Here is a 24,149-nt window from a genome sequence, read left to right on the forward strand (position 1 = left end):
CAATTCAAACATCCTTTCAAAGCTAACGCATTCACAGTGCTGCCAGGCTTGAATTGCAGATGGCCACTGTTAGAAAGCTTATCAAGTTACCATTTCATCCCACTAACAGATGGTGAAGTAGCAAAAGGCAGGTCTCACTTTTCAAAGATCTGTCCTCTGTACTGTCTTGACCACAGGCTGAGAATGAAGGTCATCCTGTGGAAACATGGCAGAGGCTTACACTTCAGGATCTGGGTGTAACTGTGTGTGGGGGCTCTGACATTTGGAGAGAAATCACAAGAGGTTTGATAAAGGACCAGTACGCTGTTCTGGGAGGGTCTGGGAAGATTGTCCCTCATCTGAGCTTACCACCCTTTCTTCAAAAACTGACCCCTGCAGCGGAATACTCTTTGGCTTAAAAAGATATTTCTGAAGGAAAAAGTCTTTTGCTTTGTTGTATCTTAAACCACATATGGGACTGAGACCTTCTAGAGGGGGCATCGCTTCAAATGATGTTGACCAACAGATTTCACCATAGTACTTGTAATATACCCATCTGTGGTGTTTGCTTTTCTTGCTTCCAGTAAACAATTTTATTGTAAATTAGTAAGCAAATTAATTGATGTTTAAGTCCCTCATTGTGTCTTTTGAGCCCTGTGTTGTGGTGTGTGCGTTTGATTTTTCAGGCTTTTTCTAGGACACCTTACTAAAGCATTAATAAGATATCACAAACACCTCAACAGCTTCTAGGCTTTGATATTTATACTGGCTCCTGACACACTTCAGATAATAAGGTTTCTCTGCATGGGTTTACATTAAATTGTCATGTATTTAGCCTACAAATAAAATGTGCAAGGGGAACCTGTGAAAGCACTTGGGCTCTTGTGATGGACTAAAATGGCCACGCGGCCATGGGGGGGCCATGGGGGTGGATGAAGAGATAAGGGCAGAAGGGAGTCCTGTTACTAGGATTTCCACAGTGTGTATGAAAATTGCATCACCAGTGCAGAGAAGTGTAGACTTCTGGCACTTCTGTTTGTAGCTCTCCATGCTGCTGTGATCAAACAAATGTGGACAGGGTAGGATTTAGTGGCCTGCTGTCCCGTTGCCTGTGAGACTATTTACCTTCATGTCCACAGAGATTCACCTGTGCTTGAGGACATCAATTATCCTCAGCCTTAGACCTCCTTGGATAGCTGGGCACTTTCTCTAAAATAATGTCCATTATAGACCTGAGCTTTCTTCTCTTGATAAACAGGAGGTCCCAATAACTGACATGTATGTTCTTTCATTTATATACAGAGAAAACAACTATAAAAATGTTGGAATATTGTTTGAAAAATAAACTTCAAATTGAAGGTAATGATAAATTATTCCTTTTATTCCCACTATTATGTCTCTGGTCACATAGTTGCTATTTTTGTGTTATTCTGTGCCAAGACACTGGATAGTACCTATCAATCTGTTTAGGTATCACAGAAATCCTACGGTTTATTAAAGGTGACATAATTTAGTTGCCTTTTAAGGTCAGTGATAGCTTGGGGATTTAGTCAGGCACTTGAGCCCAGCTTCTTTAATCTGTCTCTGGTGACTCTCTGGTTCTAGCTTAGGTATGGAGTGAAGGAGAACTGGATCTAAGCAGGGGCACTGGTGGAAGCGGCTTGTAATTCAGCTCAGTCATTGCAAAGGGTATGGATGCAAAAAGCTGAGCCACCAGGCTCTAAGCATTCAAGCTGAACTCTGAGCATTGCTACCAGAGGTGGTATATGTAGTGTGACTTCTCTGCACAATACCTGTTGCTCTCTGAAAGTGGAGGCCCAGTGACTCTTCCCATTTGGCCAAATGAGCCCCTCGAGGCTCTGTACTCTGACAGGGAACAATAATATAAGATAATGAAAAAGAAAACTCGAATCAACTGCCTGTACTCAAATTTCAGGAGGGTCTTCCTAACAGCAAGGGTCTTTGGTTCCAAGTGCAAACTTTCAGGCCACAGCTGAGCAACATCATTTACATTTCCAGCCATGGCAAACTGTCTTCCTGTGGGAAGATGCTAGTTTGCTGCAAAGAAACTGGGGGGCAGGAATCACTTGAGCTGCTAAACCTGATTTTGAGGATGTTTTTGCTGTGAGGGAGACTTAAAACCAGAGCTAATAAATACAAGACTTCTTTAGTGCTCGCCTTTTTGTATTGGAGATCTGCAGCTGATATGTGATCCACTAGTCTTGTGCCTGTGACCTTACATAACAAAACAGCTGAATTCAAATGTATTTTTCATAGTTTCCTCTCCTGTTCATGCTGCAGTCTTCTCTTGCTTGAAGGAGCTGGCATGTCGTTGCATTTTTTTGAAAAAGTAATGAGTTCCTTGTGAAGGGGTAAATCAGAAAGTCATAATAAAACACAAGAACCCAGGCAGCTGACAACGTGTTTTAGCAGCTGAAAATGAAATTAAAAGCCCTTCAAACTTGTTGTTCTCAAACTGCTCATGTTAAATCTGTTCTGTAATTGCTGCCTGCACAAATGTAGTAGGAGTTAGCCTTTCTTTGTGTTAATTTAAGATAAACACCACTCGAAATGGATAGTTTACAACATATGTAGTGCTCTCTATATATGTATTTGAAATATTGCTCTTTAGACCCCAGTATGCACAGTAAACTACTCTTTCACTGTATTGATTATGACAGTTTAACACCTTTTCAAACTCAGTTGTGAATTAATTTCATACTTTCTTGAACACTTTTCCCTCCTTTCCTTTTAAGAGTATATTAGTTTATAATATCTATACATAATTCTTTCAGAAATTATGGAATGCTTAGGAGCTCTTCAAATAATTAGAAAAGGTTTGAAAATGAAATTAATGCAAAGTCAGTTATCCAGAATTCAAATGTGTGCAAGTGCTTTTAGACTCCAATGAGGTAATGGATCATCTGCAGCTCTATATGAAAAATCTTAGCGTACCTTTTAATTTCAAACTAATGAATAGCAGCCTTGGAACATCTTTTGATTATGATACCACTTCAAGTTATCTGCTTGCCCTACTTTGAATCCCATGGCAATATCTTTCAGGAGTTGTCTTGGTTAAAAGAAAAAAGGCTTTGATACATGACTAAATGCCTTAAGGTACAGAAGGGCGCTTCTGTCCTTGCCTAAATGGGGAATGACAGCGGCACGCAGGAGGAAAAAACCTCAGGATGAGTTGTAGGAAATCTCTAGATGCATTTTTCTTTTTGTGATTAGCTAATGAATTGATGGGAGTAGAATTCAAGATGGAGTCTTCGAAGTTATTTCTACAAGTGAATAGCTACTGTGCTTACACAAACAGCATAAAATGCTTGTGTTTAGGTGCTTTAATGGAAGTTGTTGGATACCGGGCTCCTCTCAAAATGTGCCCCTAAGTCACTGTAGTTCTGAAATAAGATTGAATCAATCAGGTGAATACAGACACGATTCATTCTGGTAATAAAATAACACTGCCTATCTGTGAGCAATCTGAACAGGGGTAACTTCATAAATAGAACTTTACAAAATGAATACAATAAAGAGTTGGTAGTTTGTCACAGGATAGAGACCTGTGTAGACCTCTGACCTCTCTGGAAATTAGAAAGCAGGTAGCGTGGTTCCTGTAAATGCTCTACCTTTTATGCTCAAGCATAACCTTGGCATTCACTACTTTTATCTTAAGGATCCAAAGAGATAAATATGATAGAATATAACTACTTACGCATTTGATAAACTACCACTGTGACCTTGATCGTAACCTGAAGTATCAGCTTCATGTGATACCAGTTGAGGCTTTGTCATGATTTGTCATTTGTGCAGCTGCCAGATGCTCGCAAATTTGTTGACTATGAAATTTGACAATAAAAGCATTGTGGGAATTTATTGAAAAGTCTTGATTTGTTTGTCGATATTATCATACATTATCTTTTTATACATACTATTTTTATGCATGACTGTTTAGAAGTTATTGAGCAAAAAGTGAGGAGGCGAACCAAAAGTAATTATTGCAATGGCTAACCTACTCCTAAATGCCATGTAAAAAACTGAATGACAAAGTTAAATTTCCAAATATAAGCTCAGTGTGCAAGGATTAATTATTATATTTGTTAGGAACCTGTAGTAAACCCATAATCACTTTTATAGATGCCTATTTAATAACTTAATGCACCAGTAACCTAATGCTTGGAAGAAAACAATATCTCAGCAGTACCTCCATAATTAAGACTTCAGTTCCCAGTGTCAGGCTGCCTTCAGGGAGTGTGCTGTCATGAGTCTAGACACATTTTTGTGATACCTGATAGTGTTGTTTCAGTGCAACAGGCGACTTCACATTCAGCTGGAGCAGTGCAAATGATAATATTATGGCATGACAATGTTATTCTTTTAATGGATGGTTTGTACCTCTAACAAGGAAAGTTTTATGAAATTTGTATTGGCTTGGTTTACAGAAAGCATACCCATTTAGTGGTTCACTTTGACATAACTTTTCTATTTTACATTACTGCTTGGTGCATAGGAACAGAATTGTTTAAATTTTTTTCCTTTCCTTTATTTTTCTTTCTTTTGTCTTTAAAAAGCTTGAAAGAATTTCTGTGTACAATGTGGTTTGAAATAAAAAAAGATATTAATTTTGAACAGACATTTTGTTTTAGTAAGTATCCATTTCAGGACTCCTGTGTATTTATTGGTGTGAATGGCACAGCTTCAAAGGACAAAGATAAATACTTCATTCTTCGTGTTGAAAACAACCTACTGTCAGCAGAAAAGCTTTTTGAACTGGTTGGAGCCTAGATCTGAAGTTGTTAATTTCTGACATCTCCTAGGCTATGTCTTTTCTTTTTAGCTTGCTTTACTGAACATCATTTGCTACAGCCAAAATAAATGGCACCATCTCGTCCTGCATGTGGGAGGCTTGGGGCAGGGGAGCATTGGCACTGGGTACGCCGCTGCCTGTGCCCGAGTCCCAGGCCCGGGTGCCCAGAGCAGTGACCTGCCTTTCAGCGATGGTGATATCTTCTGTTTTGTGGCTTGCTTGGAATCTGGTGTAGGGGCTAACACCTAATTTATGAGCTAAGGGACTTAGGTCTGGAAATTTTGACTTAACTTTTTTCAATAGTGGGAGTGCCCATTTGCACACAAATGTGAAACCTTAACCTTTCTGAAACACTATTTTTCTAAAAGTGAGCTGTAGATAGAGGGCATCTTTACAGGTCAAATTTCTATTTTATCAAAATGTTTTTGATGTTTTTTAAACACTTTGATTTTACCAAGCTTAGGCTACTGCATGAAAATCAATGTATGCTTAATCTGCCTGTTACACCCTCCCCTGAAAAGGAACATTTTGCAGCCTGTGCCAATAATATTGCATGAGGCAGAGGAGAGCCTCCTGCTTGTGGCAGGGAAGGGATGGATCTGAGCAAGTGACTGCTGTGCCCTGGTGGAAGAGACTCTTCCTGGTGCTTCTTTGATTCTATGGCAAAGACCGCCCTGTCCTCCACTTGGGTTATCTCATTGTGAGCCTAACAAGGGTGTCGTGTCCAGCTCAACTCGCAGTGAAACTGTGCTTTCTGCAAAGATTCCAGTCATATTCTTGCACTCTGAAATTCTCCAGTATTTCAGTAATATGGACCATATCTTAGGAATGCTGGTTTGTTCCATTCGCTGCTGTGACTCTTCTCACCCTTTACTTCCCAGGTGATGCAATAGGAATAGTGTATGTGTAGAGGTAACATTAAAAAGTACTTATATGTTGTAAATTGGCTGTTTAGGGGAGGGGAAGAGAAAGCATGGCATTTTATTTTGCTGATGGTTTCCTCTCTCCTTTCCGTTGGCTCCATGCCTCTTCCTGAGGGCAAGGAAGGACTGCCCAGCACTGTGTGAACTTGGCTGGGCTGTGAAGCATCAGCAAGAGCTGTATGGATCAGTGTTTGGAAATCAATTAAATATTTACATATTGGAGGTTTTGGATATTTTCTGTCTAGCTCAATTTTCAACTCTTTGAGCAGGATCCACAAAGGACCATGCTTGAAATCAAGCTCCTATACTAGATTTGACATAAAGATGATACAATGATAGTTTGTCCAAATTAATGGACTTGAAATCTATTTTTCTCTGGAAAATGTTTAATATTACTCCTTATGCTAGAATGAGTTGACAGACCACAGAAGTGAGTAACGCTTTCTCTAACATTGTTTTCTGCTTCTGAGGAAATACTGAAGACAAAATGTTCAGTGTATTTACCCTCAGAATCCCTACTGGACTTCAAATACTTCCACAGTGGAGGAGATAGGAAAAACAACTGTGGAAATTTAGAGTTCGGATTCTTTAATAAGAAAGTCTTCTGTTCATTACTTAATAGATTCTTAATCCTTACCAACATTTTTTAATACTTCAGAATAACTTTCATCATAATGCAGGTAGCTTACAAAACTGAGATATCACAATTTTTATTTTACTTGAACTAAAATAGTGATAAGAAGCAGGTTCATATTCCTGTTTTGGTGCTGGTTGGAACACCAATACCTAGTGTTTCTTTCCCACATGGGATGTTTTCAGCAGGTCAGAAGACAACAGGCTCAGGTCTCACCCCAAGACTTCAGACACAGTTGCATTTACTGCAGTTTGGTGTTTTGTTTTTTTCCTCCTAGTCCTGCTTTTCTCTGAATCTGAAATAATTTTCAGTTTCATTGCCAAGAATTAGATTAGCCTTTGTGAACTAGAGGTTGAAACATGTATTGATTTCATATTTCCTTTGTGGAGTATCCTTTAATCATGCATCAACCCAATTATTTTTTCATGAACAACTACTAAATGACATCTTTATTTGAATTTTTCATTATTAAGGGAGTCTAGGGTAGTTTATTTGTAGGTATATACAGAGACAAAAAGAATTTTTTGTGACTTGGCATTTCATAGGTAACATGAGTGGTAATCTTAGGAAAAGGTCAGTTAAAAAAAATTCATGGCATTTCAGAGTTACAATCAGGAAGAAAAAAAGCTGTTACTGGCTAAAGAATAATAAATGTTTAATCTGAGGAATGGCATTGTAGTTTGTGGCCTTGCAGAAGGTAGCCTCCATTAAATGCATACTCAAGAAATCACCAAAGGGCATTGATACACTAATGCCAGTGAGTTCCTGTGTTTTGGAAGACAGCTGCATTATTTAGTTCTCCTCTTGAATAACAGAGGAAGCAGATCTATTTAGGAAAGGTAAGGTGCAGTCCAAACTTGCTCCTGTGTCAGCGGCAATGCTAGATTAATCTATGGCAAATGCAAGTGACAGATAACAAAGAATGATGGGGACAAAGGGATAAGATAGCCAGTACAGACTGTCGGCAGGTCAAAGACTTCTGGCCATGAACCCTTTTACTCCTCTCTTGAAGGCTGCAGCTGTTCTTCCTGCTCAGCAGTAGACTGAGGGCTCAAACACTTCAATAGTCTTCCCCCCCCATCTACTATACTTTTGTTGTCGATGCACAAATTACATTATTTTGGTGTAGCTGAAATATTTAATGGAGATATTAACAAAATATTTAATTGGAAGGATCTAGGACAGAGTCTGTGGCCATATCCTGAGAGAGAGAATGTAATAAAAACTGTCTTCAGCTAGAAAACAGATGTTTCACCACAATTCTGTTTCATAGAAATGTTTGAAAGTTTGTTTTAATTCCTCATTGAAACAAAAACAGATTTTGAAACCTTGAATGCAATCACAAGATGGATTTGTTCCCTGGCCAGCTCTGCACTTCAGCCTGACGCCAGGTGTTTCTGCTGCCCCCAGCTTGGCTTTCCCTGCCCATCGTGTCCTTGGGTCGGCAGCCACGGGGCAGGGGTGGTACTGGGGAGCAGCATTCTCCATGCCGTGGGGAGGAGAGGAATGAGAGCTTTTCTTGTGCTTCTAGTAGAAATTAAGGAGCAACTCTCCTTACACCTTCAACTGAGTGTTTCAGGCTATGGAAGAGGGACGGTAAGGAAAAGGAAAGTGGAGAAATGGAAAGATGACAGTCCTGTGTCAAACAGGGAATCCAATGTCAGTAAACTGGGAGTAGCAGTGCCAATTAGCAGTTCTAATACCTGTAAAAGGATGAGACTGTATCATTCACAATGGAAATAATCTGTAAAGCACGCTCTCCCCAGGTATGAATTGCTGTGTGTCACCTAGCTGAGCACCTGCCCGGACCCCGGACAGGTTCTACCTCATTGGTTTTTTTTGTATGGAGGCACTGAAATGTGTGGTCAGTGAAACCTAACGTAAGGCAGGTGTGGGTGAAGAAGTCTTGAGCTGACATTTGACTAGATTTAGACTTGCTCCTGAGAGCAGCCAAGCCGGGCCCCAGGCCCGGTCATCTAGGCCCACTTTCTAGCTAAGTGCTAGGAAAAAATAGCTTGGTGTTTGGTCTTTTTCTCCTTTCCTATTCTGTTTTCTTTTCTCCTACTTTTACTAACTTAAGTCATCCACCCACTCTATTGCCCTTTTTTTACTTTTTTCTTCCATATTTCACACTCTTCTCCTGTATTTTCCATGTGTTTTCTTTCCTGCTCCTTTTTTCCTATGTTCTTCCCTCAAGCCATGACAGCTTTTAGTTACAATGAGAAATGACATATTGTGAAGGTGCTGTATTTTCCAACCTCTTCCCATACTCACTCCGAGTTGGGAGCAAAATGTTCCTGGTGTGCTGCCAGCTGAACCTCTTGCAGTGCTACAAAGCTGGCTCCCTCCCATGCATGTACTCCCGGGATGCACTCCCACAGCATGGGCTTTTTGTCGGCTATTTCCTACGTGGCTGGCCTTCTCTTCCTTTCCGGCACAGGACCGAGCAATTATAAATCAAGCTATTTAGGAAAAACTGTCCTTAAAGACCAGAGGTAGCAAATCTATTTATCATAACCTGCATCTTTCTGGAGAAAATGGCAAAACTTTTATTACATTCAAACCATGTGTGCTAATGCCTTATATTTAGTGCGGCAGTTAGACCTGTTCGAGACAGCAATATAATTACTGTATTCACTCTTTTGGATGGCCTGGGGTGAAGTGTCACTTTATTTGCTTTTTCTTTCAACTTCAGGATTATATGGGGATCTAACTATCATCTACTCGTATTAACCAGGCAACCTCTTACTGTCTGCCTTACAATGTATTAAGAAAAGGCTTAAGACTTTATTCTGCTATAACTTCTGGCCTCTTTGTTTAACAGCTGTTCACATCTTTTATTTTAAGCTTGTAGGCTTGTTACTTGACATTTATTTGCACAGAACAACAGATGCCATCTATTACCCTGCCTGTCTTAAAAAATACTTAAGCCTTTTAGTGTATTTCTCCAATTTGTGCATTTTTAAATTATAATTTTTTTCTCTCAAGTGCATTCTGAAACTGTGGAAATGCTACTGCTTTCAGCATTACTCTGCAAAAAAATGCAGAAAAAAATGCATATTATTTTGGGGGGAAAAGGTATGGTAGAAACAGTAAAATGGAACACAATGGAAAGTAAACGCTTTGCTCTGAATGCTAATTTGTAGTTCTAAAACATGAGATATTGGCCTACTTTCTGTCTTTAAAATTAGATTCCTTTCAATATAAAAAGGCAGTAAGATAAGATTTATGGTGTTTGCCAGCGAAGGGGAAGGCACGAAGCTCGAGGAGAAGTGTTACATAACATGCCCTATAAATGCTTCTGTATTTATAGTACTTTATTAGTACATCTTCCTCCTTTTGCTGAGACTGCAAGCCTGACGATCTCTTCCTTATATAGCAGGCAAGCATAGCTTTACCTTGGCTGCACTGCCAGTGTTTAGGCTCTCCCAGTGTGTCCTATTCTTGGCTATGAGCCTCAGGGAAGAGAATTCAGTGTGCAGAAGAGTCCCACATCTTTACTGAACTTTCTGCCACAAAAGCAGCTTTGTCTTTGGTGTATTTGGGGAAGAGCGTAACCATTTCTCTTGGAGTAAAAGGACATACTGGCAGTAAACACCTTATCTCTGTTTTTTTTATTGGGTATATGTCTTCAGGTGTGTTGTTTCTAGATGTGCAATAAGATGAAAGAGAATGTAAGCATGTGAGAAGCAGCTCTAATTTCCTCTTCCAGGAGTGAACAGCCCTGGTGTGTCTGGGCAGGACCTGGAAGAAGTTTCCTCTCCGTCACTCCGCTCACGTGCCCAGACTGCAGTGATACAGCAGGCCCTTGCTGTCGCACGCCAAGCCTGTGGTAAGCCAGCAACGCTGCCCTAACACCACCATCCTTCCACCTCCCATGGGACTCTAAGAGTCGAGCCGGTGGGGACTCCGGGCAGTGCTGTCCGTAGCAGAGCAGTCCAGCTCTCCCTGCTCTGCTGCAACAGCATCAGAGCAGGATACATGTCTTCATTGTCAACACTCCAGTTAAAAGTCATTGTTTTAGCACAAAACCCACAGAGGTGGAGTGTTTTAGCTTAAAAACTGGGTTGCAGAGAGCAGTGGCTGAGGCAGAGGAACAATTCTTGATCTGTCCCCAGGCACTGAGCTGCATTTACAGAAACATCTGACAGATGCAGCAAAATCCTCTAAGACTCATCTGTCTGGATCCTTCACCAAGCAATGCCCATGCCCTACATACAGCTACTCTTTTTCATTTGAGATTTATTCTCTTGGCTTCTAGAGATATTGGCACCTGTGACCTTTTCTGGCCTTGCGCTGTGCTAGAAATCTCTGCATTCTCTGTACTGCCTGTGGCCAGATCCAAATTGTGAGCATATGGTACTCCCCCTTAATCCTTTTAATTATTCTTTTACAAGCTTCTGGCTGCCTGGTTGGACAATACCTTCTCACAGCCATGTGTCAGCTCTAGTACAGCTATTTACAGTCACTAGGAAATTTTGCATCACAAACCATGATTTTAATTGTCCATTTGCTTTCAGGAAATTCAAAACAGAGGACACAAACACATAAAGCAAAAGTGCATGAAGCAAGAGGGTTTTAATTTGTTCACGTTTCCATGTGCCTGTAATTAATTTCCTCTTAAACAGAGGTAACGGTTCACACGAGTATGCTCAGACTTGAAATTTGGCTACTGGGAAGAGATGGAGGAAGGAGCTGGAACTGGGTCCTACTCTTATGCCCTTTAACTCCAGGCAGAGTGGGCACACTGCGGCCTCTCCATCTGTTTCGGATGTTTCAAATGGGACATCTACCTATCTATTGTTTTGTTCCATTATTTATTAGTTTCAAAGCATGCAATTCAGTCCTTACAACTTGTGATGGTTGCAAGTTAAGAGCAGCGGATTAGAGGAACTGCTCTTCAGTAAAATGTGAGGTGTTATTAGCACAGGAATTAATAGCTTCCCTGCAGATGTGGAGTTTAAATGTAGACAAGTACATATTTTATTAGCTGTTAGATTGTTAAGGAGTCATCCACTCCAAATAATAGAAATTGTAGTTAAATTTAGACATGTACCAAGTTAGCCTGTTAAATAATAGGAAAAATAGATGTGTTTAGAAACAGTTAAGTTATACTTCAACGAGCTTGTGCCTGTATTTGCAATGGCAGCAGTTCCAGCACCAGTTCGAGAAGCACAAGGACTGCCTGGGTTTACTCTTAAGAAAACCACACAAGGCAAAGTGGGTACCCCTATGCTGGCCCCAAAGGATTCCGATTATATTGTAGTGGGTGGATTACCACGGGGGTGTTGTTTGCATCAGGCAGAGTCTTTCCAGCATCCCTGATGGGTGTCATGAACGTCAGCACTGTCCCCCACCAAGAGGCATGGCTTGAAGTTGGAGCGTTGCCCTCAAGTCCCTGATGATAAAACAGAACAAAACAAAAACCTGGATGACTAGGAAGGAATTCCCCTTTTGTTCAGTAAGCTCCTTGGGTCAAAGGCCCTGTAAAAATCTCAATTATTGTTATTGTTTAGTATTATTCTTGGTAGGAGATATGGGCAAAATCCTTTCAAACTGGAAGTTTTTATGGCTCTCTTCTGAGGAACTCTAATTGCATTACATTTTCTCCGTCTTCAAAGATCCCAGAAATATCTCTGTTCATGTTTAATGTCTGGATATGTTTGTTATGTTGATGGTAATTTACTTGCAAAGCATAATTATGGGAAATTCCTACAGCTTGTGATAAAGCATACAGAACTGGTTACCACAGCAGGTTTTTTCCTCAGTTTCAAGTGACCCTGACTCATTCAGAGAAGTCAAGACCTTTTCTGGGGAAACAGAGCTCCTTGCCAGTGATTATTTTGTTGCAAAGATTTATTTTTTTTTCTACTTGTTGCAGTAACATTTGGGGAGTGAAGATCCATTTCTAAGGCTGCTCCTTCTATGCTTTCCTGGTCCCTTTTTGATTCTTAAACTGTTATATACTCATTACTTTTAACTGGTGGAACAATAACTCTTAGATATTTTTCTGAAACCAGCTGTGTAGTAGCTCTACAAATACGAAATAGTTGTATGAGAGTTCGGAAGAGTTAAGGCATGTTACAGTTTGTTTTGGACATACCTAGTTCCACTGTGGAAGCCAGGGGATCATTGTCATCAGCTGAGATGCTGATGCTGGCTCTGCATCCTTGCCAGGTTTCTGTGGACATCTATTCCTTCTCTTGTTCTCCCTTGATGTCAATTTAGGGTCTCTACCAAATGAAATGTCATTTCAGCTACGTGATGTGAAAGTGTTTCAAAATGTTGAGTAACAGTCTTGCTGTGCTATTGTCTGGGCAAAGTGGAGACAATAAAAGCCATATTAAGCCATAATCCAGTTTTAATATGATTGCGGGAAAAATAATAGAGCAGCGACTATGAAACTTGGTATAAGAAACATTTATCTACTGCGTGTGACAAATTTGCTCATACCAGGTTGGGATTCCACTACCTGCCACTCAATGGAAAGGGAGAGGAAACGGGCGGTTCATAAAACAGCACAGTCTGGTAGCTTAGCGGTCAGCAGACACACCTTTGTGGAAGAGAAGAGTCCTAGTTGCACTTACTAAGCATTAGAAAGACAAGATAGTTCATGGAAACACGAGAGAAATTCTGTTTTGAAAGCATTGAGCGCTGTTGAATTAATGGGTGCCAGTGCTGTTGTCACTGTTCCGTTATCCCTTACTGATTTTCCCATGCTTAACAGAAAAAAAATCCTACAGTCAATTTAAAAAGACCACAGTAATGAGCTTAAAGTGCAGCACTGAAGGCTATACATTGAAAAGACTTTATAACGATGAGCATAGCGGAAGTCCTACAATAGATTACATGGGCAGGCAGTGGAGTCTGGCATAAGACAGATCTTCCTTTATCATAGGGAAATGGACTTAAATTTATCTCTTGAGGCCCCTTCCAATCTTTTAGTTTTATATCTGCTGTGCTGCTACATGGCATCTCTGGTCCCTCACAACAAGCTGCCTCTTGCAAGGCTGTGCGTGCCAGCAGGAATGCAGAGGGGTCACCACCAAAGCCAGCACCTTATCTTGGCATCATGAACCTCAGCCTTATCTGCGCTGCATCTTTTGCTAGCCCCTTAAAGGCACTGCATAGACTTCTTTCCCCGCAGACCAGATGTGCCTTATTGCTTTTTGGACCAAATCTCTCTTAAAATTCTGGTCAGAATGCTGTGCAGTATTTGGCCTTCTCTGAACCTTCCTGGATTTTATACTAGTATTGAATATACTTGCATATGTCAGTTTATACATGTAGTCATATATCTATATACATATTCATTTGTTTCCTTATATTTATAAAGACTTTTGTATTGTAGTTTAGCCTATTTAATTTTCTTGCTTTTGTTAACACTTATTGACTTTTGTGTGTGTGGAAAACAAATAATATGTGAAACTTTCAGGTTTGGGGGTTTTTTTGTAATGTGCTAAAGGTGGCGTTTTAAGCTGTATTTTCAAGTATAGAATTTCTTCCATAAGGCAGGTGCTATCAAAAGATATTGTAGGTGATGGGATCTTTGTATCTAAAAGGCTTATCGATCATGAGATCACCTGTGTTATTTACACTTAATTTAAAGCAAACTAGAGCACCTATTGTGTTATAAATTCTCTCCTAAGAAGCTGCTTAACTCAGATTTGAGTAAAGTCAAGAGATTAAGTTTCTGAAAAGTAGCATGTATTCAAACAAACAAAATTAAAAAAAAATTCCAAAGAACTATGACTATCCTGATAAGTAACTGCTTTTTAAAAGTAAATAATTTTCAAGGCAAGTTTAATTGCAGTAATATATCTGTGGGGGTATTTTTTGCTTAAAAATTTAAGCTTAAACTTTTTTTTGTCATAATGAAAATAGTACTAATAAGTAACCGTAACTTTAAAAGTTCATTCTTACACAATTAGCATGGGCCTCCTGTTATGTTGGAAAGAGCACAAGTTCAGCTGAAATTAAGTTTTGGGCTAAAGGGCATGTTTCTATTTTAGCTGTCCTTTAATAGCTCCCTATTAAATTAGTGTTATATAAACTAAGCTTTAGCATAGTTCTATTTTTTTAATCCCTTTTTACAATCAGTATAATAAAGATACAGCACTTGAGGACAGAAAGTAACGAAATACAAGCTGTCAGAATGTGGCCAAATCTTCTTTTTCAGCTTAAAGTGCCTTTTGTGAAAGGAAGGGAGCTCTAGAGGATTGAAGAAATTTCTGATTTCGGTGACCCTGTTAGGGGAATGAAATAGGAAATCTCTATGAAGTGCTCAGATACCACCAGCATAAGAGATACAAAAAATATGAGAAGCCCAACAGCCACCAAGCCCCTCTGAGAAATGTTTTGTAATTCTACCAGATCAGACACAGAGAGAGGGGAAAGCTTGAACCCAAGGGCTGGAGAGGAAATGCCTCCCGGGGAGGTGCCGGAGCCCTGGGGGAAGAGGCCATGACCATCTTCCCGCTCCACTGCGGAGCCTGAGAAGGAAGAAGCAACCATTTTGTTAGACACTTAGGGATGCATCCAAAGAAGTTTTAAACCAGCCTATGCACAGCCAAATGTTTCAGTCACAAGTCTTGCATAAGCTGTAAAATATTTGGGAATAATCTTCCTCATTTGGGTCAGAGAACAGTATACTGACTCTTGCTTTATTAATAGCATCCTATTAAGTAATGGAGAATGGAGTTGTCCGTTTAAACATCCTTATGACTTAATGCATGGATGAGCTTACTCTGCTAATAGGCTGGTATTTTTTTAGGTACAAAAATGTGCTGGCTCACAATAGACTGATACTCTCATGTTTGTCATGTATAAACCTTCCACTACAGACAGCATGTTTAATTTCTGCCAGACACCTGCAGAAAAACTGCAGGCATAAAATGGATGGCCACTGAAGCAATACTTGCCTCACTTTCTTACCAATACCATATCTTCTCCAGCAAGTGAATTGGCATTGACATGTGCTTTGTGTTTCAGAAACCTGCTAATTCTAATTTAATGCCTTTAAACTGTTATGCTTGCACCAGTAGTAATTATTATTCTTAATGTATTCTGGGTATGTGTATTCCAAAGGGTATGCTAAAGCAAGGAAAGAGAATTGAGATGAATGAGGAATTATAGAAACAAAATAAGCATGTAAAACTTATTAAAATGGATTAAGCTCAGGGGAAGGGTAACTTAAGCACTAGACTTTAAAATAATTTGGAAGTGATGGAAGAGAATATTTCATACCTTATCAGCAACAGTTGTAGAACCTATCAAACAACAAAAAAAATACTTCTATTCAAAATCAAGTTAAAAAAGAACAAGAAGCATGTTTCCTATTGTATGTATTTTTGTGAAAGACACTTAATGACTACTTAGGAAGTAACTTGAAAAAAAGTTTCTTACTGGCAGGTAGTGCAGTTTCCCAAAGGACTGCATGGTATGGTAGTGGTTATTAATGCCACTGCTGTAGTAAAACTATGATATATTCAGAGAAAACTGGTAAAGATGCATGGTGCTTGTTCATGCTGCTTTTGTATAATAAGACTTCTGTTATTAAGAGAGGGCTGCAGGAAAGGGCTGATGAATTACACTTGATCTGAAGGAGCTGATAAAAGCACAAGTCGGGGAGTTATGTTTTGTGCATTTGGACTGAATTTTGCAAGAATATCTTGGTGTCTGCATTTGCAAGCAGTGCAGCAAGGAAGGGACGCTCTACTTAAAACGGCGAAGAGTGGCAGCAGTGACTGTTCCTGTGTGAGTTGGTGGCTGCTGGCTCCCACTGCCTGGAGCTGCGTGTCCTCCTGAGCTGCCTGCTCAGTCGCTGCCCTGAAATCTGGGTCTGATGGCAGCTCACGCCTCTGCTGAATGCTGCTTAGCAGTCAGGTGTTTTGTACCTTTTCAGCATGAAGGTTAAATTGCTGTTCATAAAAGAAAATACCTTTGTACTGCCAGCCTGCAGGCTTGCTGGCACGGCGCAGCGGAAGGCGAGTGTTGCCGACAGTGGTGTGAATCCAGGTTGTAAAGGCAAAATGACCTGAGTTACTAGAGGCGCTGTAATGACTGTGAGTAGAGACTATGCATAAGGGGAAAATAGACATGAGACAGCTAGTATTTCTTAGTTAAAAGTACAGTGAAATTGGGAAGTAAGTTAACAACAGCAAGAAGTGAGGCTAAAGCATCACTGTCTTTGCGTAGTTGTTGTAGCCCATATGGGCTTTTATTGGGAACAGTTAGTGATCACACACACCATATGTGCAGCAGCATCTAGCTTAGCAAGCTGGAAGTTTGAACTACAAATTTCCTTACAGTTAGTGGTGTTAGTATGAGCCAAAGTGATATTAATTTTAATTAGATCTGAAGAAAAAGAAATAATTTCCATTTGTTCCACTAAGCTCCCCAAATTTCCCTTTTGGCTCCATATGGAAAGCCTTACATTAACTTTCCAGTGAATTTCTTTCTACAAAGAGAAAGCAGTGGAAATGTCCACGTGTACTGGTAGGAGTATTCACATTCCACAGGTTGATGTGATTATTCTGAAAGCAGCTTGTAGATTTGGAGATTTTTCTCTCTCCTGCAAATTTAAGAGCCTTCTCTTCCTTGATAAAATCTACCTGGCTCATTAGCTTTGCCTCTTCACGTAGCATTAACTCTTACATTAGGCAGTGACTTTACAAAACTGGTTTAAAAAAAAGTGTGCATGTGTGCCTTTTTCTGATATAACTGCAGTGTGTCAGATGCTGAGGAGAAAGATACTGTTTTGAGAGCAAATATTCTTTTCAAGCGCACCTGCACCTGAATGATTTCTTTCACTGCTGAGGTTGTGTACTGACAGGAAGGAGCTTATTCTGACTATTAAAAACCAGGAAAAAATGATGATGAATCTTTTCCTTTGTCTATATAATGTATCAAAAAAATTTACAGTATGTGTATGGAGAAGATTGAAACTAGCAAGATGTGCTTGTTATCCTGCTGACTGGTTTAGGAACAGAACCCAGTTTTTTTGTTGTTAGCTCTTCTTCAGTATAGTTTCTTGAGTCAGAAACTCTCTCTTAGATGTAAGAATGCAGCATCTGATATAGAAAGGCCTTGATCCTGCTGGGGGTTGTGGAAAACTATCAGGGAAGAAGCAAGTCTTGCTGAGCGCAGTACAGTTGCTTTGAATTTTTGTGGTTTATTCCTGTTGAGGCATGCCCCTCTTCTTATATCCCTGTAACATTAGACTGAGCAATGCAAAAGCTTGTTGTCTTTCAAGATGAGTGAGTACCCCTGCAATCTCAGTCTGTCAGTTGATTGATCGATGTTGCAGCTGGAGGGATGATGGTCCAAGATGCTGGAACCAAGCAATTGGGCACTGCTTGCTGCAAGTGCTCTCCACAGCTGTGGTCCAGACCTGGAGCTCACTCATTCGTTGATCCCCATCTCACTAATTCCATCTGTTCTCAGGTTTTTGGCAAATTTTCTCATCCTTCTAGCTTTCAGACACCAGTGATAATAGATCATTGCAAGAATGGATTCATTTATCTAAGGCTGTTTAAAGATCTGAAAAGGATGCACTTCAAAGGCAGGAAAATGGGATGCAGTGCAGGTGAACAGGGGAGAAAGACGTGCAGTCAAGTTAAATTAGTCTGTCTTCCATATGCGAGCAAAGATATCGACTTCTGTCTGCCTTTTCAAATGTTTTGCTATAATAGCAAGGGGGGAATATAAAATGGGACTGATCTTGGTTTAAATGGCAAGTGGAGGTTGGCACAGAATTCCAGTCTGCTGCAAGGACAAAATAAAAATGCAGTATGTTAGGAAGCAGGAGCAGTCATCGGGACTTTCTCTGCCATGAGAAGAGAAAGGCAGAAAGCCCAGAACAGAATTGCCTCAACTTTATTGATTTTGTTCAGTTTGGTTTTCCTTTTTTTTTAAGACTTGCATATTGTTGGAGAATAGGGTTTTAGCATAGCATTGGTATTTTTCTTATTTCAGGTTCATTCCTAGGGCATTAATTTGTTCACTTTTGGCAACCTTAAGTGACTTACCTGTATTAGGATCAGTGTATGAAAGGTTTCAGACAAAACCAGACTGAATATTGTGAAAGAAACATCGGCACCCTTTGTAGGAAAAAATGGAGTCTTTCTCTCATTTCTTACAAGAAATGGAAGAATAGTTGGGAGTCTCGCTGCCTGTAGAGATAGAGAGAATATCGCAAAAGTTAACCTGTTCAGGAATTGAACCAGATAAATTTAATTATATAAACTCGAATATGTAAAGAAAAGTGAGGTATAAAGATAGTGAAAAGTGCTACAAAACTTAGGTTATGAATGCTGTAGGTTGTGTAAGATACTTTAATGTTGCGCATAAGGTGGTATTCCTGAATGATGTTTTGCATTCATCTGATAGCTGCCCACTGGAAAGGTATTTTGCCAAGAACACCAAAGGAGGAACTATCAGTATTTGAGAATCAATTATTTAATGCTGTATCTGCAGGCCACGTTGTCAACAGATGGAATGATAAAGATGCACTTCATTCACAAGAGAGAAGCGGCAATGTATTTTATTAATAACAAAGTTCAACAGTAAATGTGACAGTGGTTTAACAAGGTTCCATGGCCAGGTACACTGGATTATTTACTGCACAGAGAACAGGGTCAGGAGTCTAGGTGCAGCTGGATCCAATCCTAGTCCTAGACTTGGTCAGTGGTTTATGTCTAAAAGATTGTATGTGCACAATCAATCCTTTCTGTGACTTAGCTAAGATTTTCAAAGTTTCAGTGCACTTATTCCCAATTCACTTGCCAAGTATCTGACACGATAAGGATTTCCTCAACCTTGAGGAGTAACCTTAAGAGGCGTCCCTACTCAAGGGGAGATCCTGGCGTGCAGCTCACAGCTGTGCAGGAGAGTTCAAAGGGCTCTTGGGCTGCTCACTGTTTATGGGGGTAAGATGGTTGACTAATAGTTATATTTGCATACCGACCACACATGTCAATGCTCTTCTAAGACTCAGCAGTCTATGACAGGGTCAAGAAGGTCCTCTCCTTTTTGATTCATCTGACCTTTCTCAGAATGCGGTGGCTAAGAGGTCTGTGTCTTAACTGCAAGCTCGTTAGCTGGAAAAAAAAATGTTATTTGTTGTGAACCTGCCTCCTGCTACCTTCATCTGAAGTTCCCTCCCTCTTGTGCTAGAAGAAAGAGTGAGCAACTATCCCACCATTTATGACATTACAGACTATTTTATCTTCCCTCAGAACACCCTTCTTCGAGCCTGAGGGTGCAGTCTATTTAACTGCTCTGTAGATGGAAACTATTCCATACCTTTGATCTTCTTTCTCTGAACCTTTTCCAAGTCTGTCTTGGGGGAGGAGGTGGGTGGAGGTATGGGATGGACAGATAGAAAAGAGGATTGACCAAAGCTGTACCATTCAAAATGCAGGTGTAAGGGGCTACAGTATGCAATGCTGGCCTCTGCTTTGTTCTTTATCCCTTCTCTAGTAATTTTCAATTACTACTCTGTTGTCCTAAGCATTGAGCTGATATTTTTATTTATCTATAGTAACTCCAAAATCCTACTCATAATCTTAATTAGCCCAGAGCCCATCATTTCATATATAAATTTGTGAATCATTGCTGCATTTCTACTTACTGTTGTTTATCTGCCATTTTATTGCCTTAGCACTCAGTTTTATAAGGTTTTCTGCTGTGCCATGGGGAGAACCCTGCAACTACCTCCTCCCTTCCCTTGCTCCTGCTGTACGAGCAGCTCAGAGTAGCTGGGAGACAGCCCGTCTTGGGATAAAGCTGTGGATGACCACTCGCATCCTTCAGGCTCTGTCTTGCCCTGCCTGATATTTTCTGGTTGAATACGAATGCTCTGTTATCTTTATCTTGACTAGGCAGTTGTCACCAATAATTCTAAGCAAAATAAAATGTTCTAACCAAATTTCCTGCATAAATTTATTTGGGGGGGGGGGAAGCAAGAGGATCTTTATAGCCCTATTGCCATGCACTGTTACAGCACTCAGAACCACAATGTTAAGGCTTGACAGTGCAATCTACAAACCAGTAAAACTATTCTGCTGTGATTTTACAGAATTACTGCAGGTAAACTGGTTAAAGGATTCTACATAGTTGTGACAGTAACCAGAGCCATAAAATAAGAATAATTAAATTTATTTTTTTAAAGGTAAAACTCATTGTATCGCAGTCATTGACATTTAGGACAGAAAGCATATCTCTGTATACAACACATTTCCTATTAAGTTGTCTATGTTGAAATGATAAACTTCCTAATTAGGTTATTCCATTCCATCTCTTGTTATGGCTTCCCAGTCTGTAGTATTTTTATGAATAGTTCATGCTGTGGTGTACTTATTAATAAGCTTCCGCAACCTAAATGGCATAATTAGTTGCATTTTTATCTCAAAGGTTCAATTAAAAAGTAATCTAGTAGGAGGTAGGATTCCCAATTACTGAGTGTGGGAAAGACACCTATTCTGTTCTCACTGTCTTTCATCTCAGACATAATTCATTCGGTCTTTTCCCCAAATAAAATGCAGCTTTTCATCCCTGTGGAGGAAGGAGAGAGGTCATAGAAACCTGTGGAGACCATACATAATGATGTCTATTTTTATCTCCACTTTTCTTTAAAGATACAGTTAAATTTGTAGTACACTCAAATTGCAGTCACTCTGTACACTGTCTTGTAGACAAGACAGAAAAAAGAAATTATTTTCATTGCTGTTTATTGTAATTGAAAAACATTACTTTTTCTATTTCAGGTTCATTAATCAAGCTTTTACAAATATATTGGAAGTAAAATGAAATTAATTTACATCTTATTCTTACAAGTATGTCACTTTAGAAACTTGTAAATAGGTACCACCACTCTTTTAGAAAATGTTAGAATACTTTCACAGATGGAATCTGTAATTTAATATCCATAACTTAAAACTCCAGATACAATTTCCACGGACAATAATTGTGAATAGTGTCATGGGTTTATTAGTAGTCTGCTTTTCTTCTAATGAAGTATTCACAATAGTTATTGTATAATTGAGCTTTCAAAGCTAGAATATTTTCCATTAATGCTTGTAAATGAATTGCAGTAAAGAAAGTAGTAATGGCAGTAGCATTTATTGAAGAAACTTGGCCAGCCTCTCCACTGGGGCAGTGCCAGAGGACTTGGTCTTGTGTACATGGGAAACTCCCCACATTAAAAAGTATTTTATAGATGCCGAGTCTTTGCTTCTCACACAGGAGGCAGCCTGAAGAAGACAATGAAGCCATAAATGAGCCAGCACACTGAGCAATAATTTCATGTTCAGTCCTACTAAGTAGGACTCTGTGCCTCTTGAAAGATGCAGCATTTCCATCTCCCACTGATAGTTTTGGCCCAGCCTGGCAAATATTGCAGGCCAGGAGAGGTTTGGAGTTGCCTGTGGGGCCACGGAAACCAGGGGGATTTCTCATAAAAATAGGTGCTTGCAAGATGGGGTTGTTATGCTACAATGAGGGAAGCAAGCAACATGATCTTGCTGCGAGGGGTGTGTTATTAATTATCACCCTGTTGTAGTCAATGGAGAGTTATTTTATTTATGTACTTACTTGAATCTGTTTATAAGATGCATATTGCACAGTATTTAGAAGTACTGCTTTAAATGATACTGGGTTCTGGCTTGATCCTATTTCCTTTGAATTCAATGAAAATGTAAGAATAACGCTACGTTATTCTGAAAGGTTTTGGTGTTTTGGTTTTTTTGTTAACTAATTATAAATATATAGCCCCTTTTTGGATCATTTTTTTGCTGGTGTATTAGAAGGCTAAATCTAGGGTCAAATCATGAGAAGTCTTGTGATTGTACCTCGGTTATGCCCAGCAGGCTAGACTCACCATGGATGCAGATGTAGTAAACCCTGATACGCATAAGTTATATCCAGGAGGTGTATGTCCTGTGGCTGGGGTGGACTTAATCCCTGGTATCGTTTTATACAGGTACCTGTAGCTCAGTACAGTGATGCAGTTAGTTGTAGTTTTTCAACAAATTGTAAGGTCACAAAGTAGAGTTTTGAGGGGTTGCTTGTAAAGCCTGAATAAAGCAAATCCCTTCAGTGAAAAGACAAGGGCAGAAATATAAATGTTAAACATTTATTTTTAACTGAATTGATTTTCCCCACACATTTTTTTCCAGGAAGATACAAAGCCAAAATCTTTTTTAGCCCTTTCAATTTGACATAATAGGTGGCCACAAGCTGAGGGTACACACCCACATTAGTCTCACCCATGTCTTTGCATTAGACCCAGATTTTTGCCTTTTGAGGCATGAAATGGATTTGCAGGCTTTCTGACAAAAATGTTGATGTTAAGGAACCTTATTTTTAAAAGCATAAAAATATGCATCTATTCACAGCTTTTCACAAAAATATTTTTATTAAATATTAATCTATCTCCATGAGATTATTTCATGAAAATAACAAAGTCTTGGACCACCCAGCTTTTTTCTCTGTTAAGCATTGGTTTGAGTGTGTGTATAGAGTAGTTCCTGGGCCTCCTTCCAAATCATATAAACCTTTTCCTTAAAAGATCTGAAAATGGGCATAATTTAAGATCACAAGGTATTTTCCCCATTAAAATGTTCCCAAGATTAGATCATGGTTTCGCAAAATAAACGTAATTTAATTCTTTGGCTCTTTTTATAGGGAATTCATTACAGACAGATTTCAGATTGAGGCACGGTTCACTGGTGAGAGTGATCAACTTCAAACATGGCTCTCTTGCTGTTTGAGACTGCACACAATGTCCATAGAGATTTTGTGGGATTTGAAATGAATTTATTGGGGTTTTATACTCTTCTTTTAAAGTGAGATGATAAAATAAGGCAAGAACTTTAGTGGACAAGATGCTTCTAACATCCCACCTCACCTCCTGACAACTTTTGGATCAGCATCATCCCTCCTCTTACTTTGCACTATAGATTGCATCACAGGAGCTCTAAAAGTTTGCATGCAAAAGTGAGTTAGTTCTTGAAATACTCTTCTCTTAACTGTATTTACACTTATTATGTTTATATTTGTTTACACAAATTTACATATATACATTTTATATATTATTATAGACATTTGTGCTCATCTAGCAATGTTCATGGAAATCTCAGAAAATCTAAGGCCTTGTCAAGAAAAAAGGAGACAATAGGAGTTCAGAGTGCTGAAGGTCAGTTTACAACAGCTTACTGTCTAGGAAAGTGAGAATATATTTCTTGAGTAACACTGCAAACAAGGGCATTTGAATAGTCATTCATTAATATAATATAACCATTAGTTAAAGCTTAACAAGTCAGCCTAGGTATGCTGCTATGCTGTGTGACATTGCATAGCAACAGCACTTGAAATATTTATTTATTGTTTTCTTACCATTAATAATGAAATACCTGAGATCCTGTTTGCATTTCCCTTCTGTTAAACAAAGCACGTACATTTGTGGATTTAAATGGGCCACATTTTCTGTCATGAAATACCAGAGATTTCAGCTATTTTTATAAGGAGCAGCTTACCCTAATGTCAGAGTTATGTAGTTATGGATTTGCTTTTAGTTTCTTCAGTGAAAGTTTCATATGATTTATAAGCCGGTTGCTTTCTGTCTCATAATCTAAAAGGTTCCATCAGAGAATAGTTGATAGGAAGCTGGGTTTGCTCACCAAAGGGTGTGTTCTTTGTCGAGTGTATGCCTGAGCAGGTACTGGAATGCAGGATCACGATTCTAAGTACAAATATTCAAGTATTAGGTGTCAAAATAGAAGTGGCCTAATTTACAGTGTCA

At 39.4% G+C, this 24,149-nt stretch overlaps 1 long non-coding RNA gene across 1 annotated transcript in view; it reads left to right on the forward strand.

Annotated features, from left to right (window-relative positions):
- LOC142601642 (uncharacterized) overlaps positions 1–23,352 on the forward strand; it is a 124,509-nt gene extending 101,157 nt beyond the window's left edge. Inside the window, exons 3-4 of the long non-coding RNA XR_012835173.1 lie at positions 10,059–10,178; positions 23,033–23,352. This is a non-coding gene — a long non-coding RNA (uncharacterized LOC142601642). The remainder of the gene's footprint in view (positions 1–10,058; positions 10,179–23,032) is intronic.
- The last annotated feature ends 797 nt before the right edge of the window (positions 23,353–24,149 follow it).

Source organism: Balearica regulorum, chromosome 4 (assembly GCF_011004875.1).
Source record: "Balearica regulorum gibbericeps isolate bBalReg1 chromosome 4, bBalReg1.pri, whole genome shotgun sequence".
Lineage (NCBI taxonomy): Eukaryota > Metazoa > Chordata > Aves > Gruiformes > Gruidae > Balearica > Balearica regulorum.